Raw genomic sequence first — 8425 nt, forward strand, 5'->3', positions numbered from 1 at the left:
GGCTGTGCACAGTTGGGGGGGGGGGGGTCCGTGGGGCACAAGGCAGCTTAGCCTCCAAGACTGGGACACATCCATCCAGCACCCTGACAAGGGACCTGCTCTCACCGCTAGACAGTCCCCTTCTACAGGTTTTCCCTAAGGAACAGATCATCTAATGGTGTCAGGGAAATGCTGACCATGGATAGTAATGGTTACGAAACAGTATGCACCTGTATTATAAATCTACATTCTGTATAAAGGTGTGTGTGTGTGTGTGTACACAAATGACAAGAAAATGTTTGTCCAGAGGGGATGTTCAAGTGACTTTTATTTTCCTTTTCACTAACTTGCATTTTGACCTTCCTAATCAGAAGAAAGAGTTTTTGTTGTTTTTTTGTTTGTTTGTTTTTAACAGGGACTGAGAGAGAGTCAGAGAGAGGGATAGATAGGGACAGACAGACAGGAACAGAGAGAGATGAGAAGCATCAATCATCAGTTTTTCGCTGTGACACCTTAGTTGTTCATTGATTGCTTTCTCATATGTGCCTTGACCACAGGCCTTCAGCGGACCAAGCAACCCCTTGCTCGAGCCAGGTGAACTTTGCTTTTCTTTTCTTTTTTTTTTTTTTTGCTCAAGCCAGATGAGCCCACGCTCAAGTTAGCGACCCTGGGGTCTCGAACCTGGGTCCTCCGCATCTGAGTCTGACGCTCTATCCACTGCGCCACTGCCAGGTCAGGCCAGAAGGGCATCCGAGTCCGACGCTCTATCCACTGCGCCACCGCCAGGTCAGGGCAGAAGAAAGAGTTTTGATCAATGTATTTCAATAATTTAAAAGTTGATGATATCAGCAATTCTAAACTCTGACTCATATCAAAATCACATGGCTTTTAACAATATGGAACCTGCCCCCCCCCCCCCCACACACACACACACAAACTGAATCGGAATCTCTTGAGGTAAGATCCAGGCACTGGTAGTGCTCTTAAAAGTTCCCCTGGTGATTTCCAAATGTGGCTGGATTTGAGACCCACTCAATTACACAGTCCCTGACCGCCAGGGACTTATAGTTGGGTTTAGTGATACTTAACATTTTGGGTGTCACCAAACTCTTTGAGACCCTAAGGCATTTTAATTCACTTCACAGTTGCTTTCTGAGGCTTTGCACCGATATACCAAGAAATGGTCTCTTTCTACATGGAATTTACAGTCTTTGAAAACTTCAGTTCCTCTCTCGAAAAGTACACTTGATGTTTTTCACACACTCTCAGGGGAACAGTGGGAATTTATGTGGCTTGTAGCCCACCTGCACCCATTACCCCTTCTTCTAGCGCTATGATTTTTTCCTGGGAAGTCAGCCCTCCTCTTTGCATGCAACTTTCCAGGGATTATCAATCAGGGTTCTGCACCCAACCCTGCCCAAAGGATGGCCAATCTGACCTCTTCTGCTTCAGATTTGACTCTGGGTCCTAGTAACATAGTTTTTCATTCCACAGGATGACCTACCCATACTCTTCCAACAAATCCTCATTGTTGATCAAGTTAGCCAGAGCCAGGTTCTGTTACTTGTAACCCAGTGTCTTGCCCTAACCAAGGGGACTAAAGTAGATCACCCTCGGGTCTCCTGAGGGTCTGCAGAGTCCAGGTTGATTCAGAACCAGGTTGGTTCAGAACCCCAGAGACAGCTGAAAGGGGTAGGGACAGCCCCATAGAGCCCCCAGGTTCCTGCTCCCCAGATTAGATATTTGCCCTCTTTCTGCTGCTTCTCAGAGATCATGTCTTCTACAGAGACTGTGCTGCTAGAGACAGGAAAGGACACTGACCAGGAGACAGAAGACATGGCCTGGAGAGTTGGCCCAACAGTGGTCATTCTAGAATTTGCAGATAAGATGGCCTTGAGGAAGCCACTTAATTTGAAGGAGATGCTTGGGAACTTATCTTAAAGCTGCTTTACACAGGTTTTGCAGAGTTCTTTAGTGTGGGGTGACTTAGGGACTGATGATGGAGGAGCCTAATTCCCCATGCCACCCCTTGGTATCCCATGTGAACTGGGGGGTCCACTTAATCTCTGCGTCCTCCTTGGTTTTCAAACATGGTCAACTTGGGATTCTTCACCCACCCCCCCATCACATGGAGTCGTTACCAGGCTCAGTGGATATCAGAGAAAATTATGAAGAGCCTCACAGATATAGGAAGTGCTTATTGGCACAATTAACATCTGCTGGACAGTCACAAGGAACAGAAGGGTCACAGTGAGGTTCTGGTTCACTGGGGTTTGTTCCCAAGGAGCCAGTCTGGGAGAAGGCCTGTGTTGGGGCCGCTCAGGAGAGTGAAAGGGGGTGTGCAGGAGGGTCACCGCGGAAGGCGGCTTCCTGAGACCTGTGACCTCTCTTCTGCCCCTTCTGGAGTATGAGCTTAAGGCCACCTCCGTGGGTGCCCTATCACAGCAACATGGATTTTGCAAGCCCAGTTCCCTCTTGGTGAGTAAGAGCAGATGGGCCTTCCTACAGTCATTTCTGTTGGCAAAGGCCAATGGCTCAGGGCTGAGGAATTACTGGAACAGCCAACAGGAGCTCCTAACAAGACTCCTTTTGTACTTTCCCTTCCTCTACTCTGAAATCTTCCCCTTTCCCTTCACTTCTTCCAGGAGGTCTCTGGGTTTGCTGTTTCAGTCACCAAAACCTGCATTCAGCAAAGCTTCTGCTGCAAGGCATTTAGCTCCCAGTGAAAACTGAAGTTACTGAACTGCTCTTCACTAACATACTAAGCCTGTACCCTCAGGACTTTTAAAGGAATTCCAGACCTTAGAAAATAAGGCTGGAAGAGACTTCCGGGGAGAGGAGGAAGGGGAAGGGTTTTCCTCTCTTGCTCTAGGTGAGGCTAAGCACGCCCCTTGAGGACCGCTTTCTGGGTTCTACGACTGTCTACTTCCTCAGGGTCTGCCTGCACTGGTCACATCCAGTTTCCGGCTTTGGCTGTGTGTAGATATGGCTTTTTCTCCCACTAAGTTAGAAATGCTTTAGTGGCAGAAGCCATGTCTAACTCAGCTCAGAATGTTCGCTCCTATCTGTGCAGGGCCTAACAGGGGTCCCCAAACTCTTTACACAGGGGGCCAGTTCACTGTCCCTCAGACCACTGGAGGGTCCGACTATAAAAAAACTATGAACAAATCCCTATGCACACTGCACATATCTTATTTTAAAGTAAAAAAAACAAAACGGGCCTGACCAGGCGGTGGCACAGTGGATAGAGCGTCAGACTGGGATGCAGAGGACCCAGGTTCGAGACCCCGAGGTCGCCAGTTTGAGCACAGGCTCATCTGGTTTGAGCAAAAGCTCACTAGCTTGGACCCAAGGTCGCTGGCTCAAGCAAGGGGTTACTCGGTCTACTGAAGGCCCGCGGTCAAGGCACATATGAGAAAGCAATCAATGAACAACTAAGGTCTCACAACGAAAAACTGATGATTGATGCTTCTCATCTCTCTCCGTTCCTGTCGGTCTGTCTTTCTCTATCCCTCTCTCTGACTCTCTCTCTGTCCCTGTAAAAAAAAAAAAAAGGGAACAAATACAATATTTAAAATAAAGAACAAGTAAATTTAAATCAACAAACTGACCAGTATTTCAATGGGAACTATGGGCCTGCTTTTAGCTAGTGAGATGGTCAATGTGCTCCTCTCACTGACCACCAATGAAAGAGGTGCCCTTTCCAGAAGTGTGGCAGGGGCCGGACAGATGGCCTCAGGGGGCCGCATGTGGCCCATGGGCTGTAGTTTGGGGATCCCTGGCCTAGAATATAGATGATTAATGAATGTTGACAGTCCATACAGGTTCTGTGGGTGGTAATTTTCCTCCAAGCACTGCTTTAGTTATATTCCATAGGCTCTGATATATACTGATTTCATTATTGTCGACATACTTTATATATAGCATTGACCTATCTAGAAGTACAGGTTGGTAGTTACAAAACAATCACGGGGTTGTAAGACACAGCATAAGAAATATAGTCAGGGCCTTACCTGTGGTGGCGCAGTGGAAAAAGCGTGGACCTGGAACGCTGAGGTAGCCAGTTCGAAACCCAGGCTTCCCTGGTCAAGGCACATATGAGAGTTGATGCTTCCTGTTCCGTCCCGCTTCTCTCTCTCTCTCCTCTCTAAAATGAATAAGTTCTTTAAAAAAATAAATATAGTCAGTAATATTATAATTACTGCTGTGTGGTGCCAGGTGGGTACTGGGAATACCAGGGGACACTTTGTAAAGTATATGACTGTCTAACCACCATGCTGTACACCTGAAACCAATACACAATAATATTAAATGCGTAATTGAAAAAGTTTTTTAATTAAAGAAATAAAAACATAACTTTAAAAAAAGGTTACCTCTGACAAGGAAAGCAGAATTATTTTCATTTCACAGGTAGTAAAATCAAAGCTTAAAGACAAGAGACTTGCTATTAGAACAGAAAGGGCAGGTCCACTGGCTCTAAGATTCAGAGGCCAATAAATAAGGGTCTAAGTAAGCCATGTGACTCACTCTGAGTTTAAGCCCCTGCTCTGCCACCTCCAACCATTTTCTTATCTTCTCTGGGTATCATCAGGTCACCTATAAAAAACTCCAGTGTTCATTAGCAGTGTTTAGGGGTCCTTGATTTGAGGGGAGCCTTAACTCCCTGAGGCTCCCACTATGAAGCTGGCACCATGAACACTGCCTGTGTCATCTAAAACCTTTCCTGAAGAGGCAGACACACAGTGGCCAGAGCAGAGCGGGTATACTCGCAGCTCACCCAAGAAGTAACGGACGTGAACACCTAACTCCTTTGGGATCACTCTTTCCCCACCCATTGCTCGCCAACCTGACATCACCACCTGGAATTTCAGCGTCCCTGTTCCAAGCTATTCCTGTTCTCTCTCCCCTTTCCTAGCAGGATCTTTTATGAAAGATTCTGATAAACTTGTTCTTGGATGAGGAAATTATTCACAACAGCATAAGTGCTGTGTCACTTTAAGGCTTTCAAAGGGAGTCAACCCTAAATCAGAAAAAGGAAAGCTCTATCAGTGGGTTAGAGCATCATCCTGATATACCAAGGTTGTAGGTTCGATCCCCGGTCAGGGCACATATAAGACTTAACCAATGAATGCATAAATAAGTGAAACAATGAATTGATGTTCTCTTCTATCTCTCCCCTTTTCTCTCTCTCTAAAATAAATTTTAAAAAGAAAAATAAATTATTATTAATAAGGGAATAATACAAGGTATTTGAGGAGGAGAGACTGAATTTAACTCTTTTATATTTGTATCTTTTTTTTTTTTTTTTGGTATCTTAAGTAGAACTGGTAAAAATTAACTATGTTATCAGTTCCACTCTCTGTGTCTCAGTTTTCTCATTTGAAAAATCAGGGTTTAGCAGTTGCTTACCCAGGCCTTTCCTGGCTCTAATAAGCTGGGGTCTTTGCAATATAAAGGGCCACACAACAATTGGAGCAGACATACATACTGTCATTATTGCCTCAATTCACTGCTGGCAGCAGGACAGACTGCCGTCAGACCTCCCATGACCCCATGAGAACCAGCTTTGCACCTACCCGGCCTCTGCCTAGCTGGACTCCATGGAGGCTGCAGCCCCAAGTGTCCCCAGAATCAAGGTTGCTTGTCCCCAGACCAGCTATAGTTCAAGCCAGGGCAGGCTGTACTGCCTGAGCTCAGTTTCATCATCTGTTAAATGGGAGTAGGGTGTGATGCTATCTCCATACCCACCTCTCAGACCGATGGGTAGCTCCAGGGGGATGAAATGCTTTAGGAAAAAGAACAGGGTACCATGTCTCTGAAAGCATTTCCAGGGGCATGGAAAGGCAGAACCTACCTGAACTTTGAAGAGGCTCCTGTGTCCTGGGCTGGAGGGCGACCAGCTAGCTGACTCCTCTCCGCCTACTCTTTGTAGTGGCCCCTTCCCTCCTGAGGCCCTTCCCCGCATCCCACTCTTCTCCAGCCAGAGCAAGCGCAGTCCTCCCTCAGTCACAGAGCAGGCAGGGTGAAGGTTGCCAGGGCTCCACTGCAGCCACTAGACTGGGGTTGGGCTGGGACTGGGGTAGGGAGTGGATCTGATTTGCTGTCCTCTGCCACTTATTACATAGTCTGATGGAGGTGACTGCTTGGCTGGCCCCAGCATCCCTACAGGAAGCCCACCAGTGACAATGCCTGTCTGCAGGCATCAGGAGAAGGCTCCTGGACCCTCAGAGACCCTCCAGACCAGTTTTTTTTTTGTTGTTTTTTTTTTGTTTTTTTTTACAGAGACAGAGAGTCAGAGAGAGGGATAGACAGGGACAGACAGACAGAAACGGAGAGATGAGAAAAATCAATCATTAGTTTTTCATTGCGACACCTTAGTTGTTCATTGATTGCTTTCTCATATGTGCCTTGACCATGAGGCTACAGCAGACCGAGTAACCCCTTGCTGGAGCCAGCGACCTTGGGTCCAAGCTGGTGAGCTTTGCTCAAACCAGATGAGCCTGTGCTCAAGCTGGCAACCTCGGGGTCTCGAACCTGGGTCCTCTGCATCCCAGTCTGACGCTCTATCCACTGCGCCACCACCTGGCCAGGCCAGACCAGATTTTTTTATCTAATCATGCCAGAATTCCCCCTTCTGCTCTCAGGTCTACCTCCTTTGCTCAAGCTGGAGAATGAGAACTGCTGAGGAGACAGTTGCTAGGCCAGCTCTGAGAGACAAAAAATTCTTCCTGATGTCGAGTTGAATTGTCTTACTGTAACATGCCCTCACCTGCCCAAGTTCTGCTCCCTGGAACCACTCAGAACAAGAGTGAGCTCCCATTCCCAGGAACATCCCCCTCTGCCTGCCTTCTTTTCACGCCGAATATCCCAGGAGCTCTTTATTGAGAAGGGTTCTAGGCCTTTCTCATTGTCAGTCCATTTTGATTCACCCAGGAATTTTCCTCAAGAATACAAGCCAGATCTCTCCCATTTTAAATGTATGCAATTGATTTCTTGGATCCAAATCCAGGACTTCGCATTTTACTTCCATTTCCATTTTGGTATTTTTGGATCTGTTCTAGTATCCCAGCATGCTGAGATAACCCAAAATCTGGAATCTGCTGCTGTGTGGGTGTTACGGCTTTTACCACGCATTTGATAAGCATGACTTTTATTTTCCCTAACAATAATTTTTTTTTTGTATTTTTCTGAAATTGTAAATGGGGAGGCAGTCAGACAGACTCCCGCATGCGCCCGACCGGGATGCACCCGGCACGCCCACCAGGGGGCGATGCTCTGCCCATCCTGGGTGTCGCTCTGTCGAGACCAGAGCCACTCTAGCGCCTGGGGCAGAAGCCAAGGAGCCATCCCCAGCGCCCGGGCCATCTTTTGCTCCAATGGAGCCTCGGCTGCGGGAGGGGAAGAGAGAGACAGAGAGGAAGGAGAGGGGGAGGGGTGGAGAAGCAGATGGGCACCTCTCCTGTGTGCCCTGGCCGGGAATTGAACCCGGGACTTCCTCACGCCAGGCCAACGCTCTACCACCGAGCCAACTGGCCAGGGCCCCTAACAATTATTTAATGTCATGTCAAGGTCAGAGCCCGAAGGACCTCTAGGCTTCATTCAAGCCTTTAATGAGAGTCTATTGTCCGTCCTCCAGCCCCCTCCTTCCCATCCCTAGTATGTCTCTCCACCATTTCATCGAAGACCTCTGTTGTATTCTGCTGAAATTTCCTAACTCATCTTTCTACTTCTCAGAAACCCAAACTGAAAGAGGAAATTTGGTATGTTTAGCATGACGTGTTATTAGTGAGCACTAATATTAACCCCTAATGAGCACTACAGTATTTTCTTTCTTTTTGAGAAATTTTGTTTTTATAGAAAACAGCGTGCTGCCCAGCTGGGTAGCTCAGCTGGTTTCTGTGTTGTCCAGCCACACCAAGGCTGCGGGTTCAATCGCCGGTCAGGGCACATGCAAGAATCAACCAACGAATGCATAAACAAGTGGAACAACAAATCAATGTTTCCCTCTCTCTTTCTCTCCCTTCCTTTCTCTCTAAAATTAAAAAAACAAAACAATTTTAATGATGTGCTTATTATAAAACAATATCTGTAGCCAACACATTTATGATGCTTCCCGCCACATCTTTTCAGCCCAAAGGTTCTAGCTGGGTAGACAGTTCCTTGCATGTCCAGTGTCCCATCATGCCTTCACTCAGGGCTCTCTCTCCATTGCTTTCTCTGAAGACATGAACAAGAATCACCTAAAAGTGCAGAAGCAAGGCAATCTTCCCCCAATGGAGAAGGACAAACAGCAGTCAGCTCCCCACCTCACATGGGGCAAATCTCAGGTGCGTTCTGTATTTTTCCCAGAGGACCCCCAGGGGGATAGAACCCTAAGTTGCCCACTGCTAAGCCCAGCTCATTAATGCACCCATTTCTTTCCTTTCTCCCTCTCCCACCTCACTCT

The sequence above is a fragment of the Saccopteryx leptura genome, chromosome 9 (assembly GCF_036850995.1).
Source record: "Saccopteryx leptura isolate mSacLep1 chromosome 9, mSacLep1_pri_phased_curated, whole genome shotgun sequence".
NCBI classification, from domain to species: domain Eukaryota; kingdom Metazoa; phylum Chordata; class Mammalia; order Chiroptera; family Emballonuridae; genus Saccopteryx; species Saccopteryx leptura.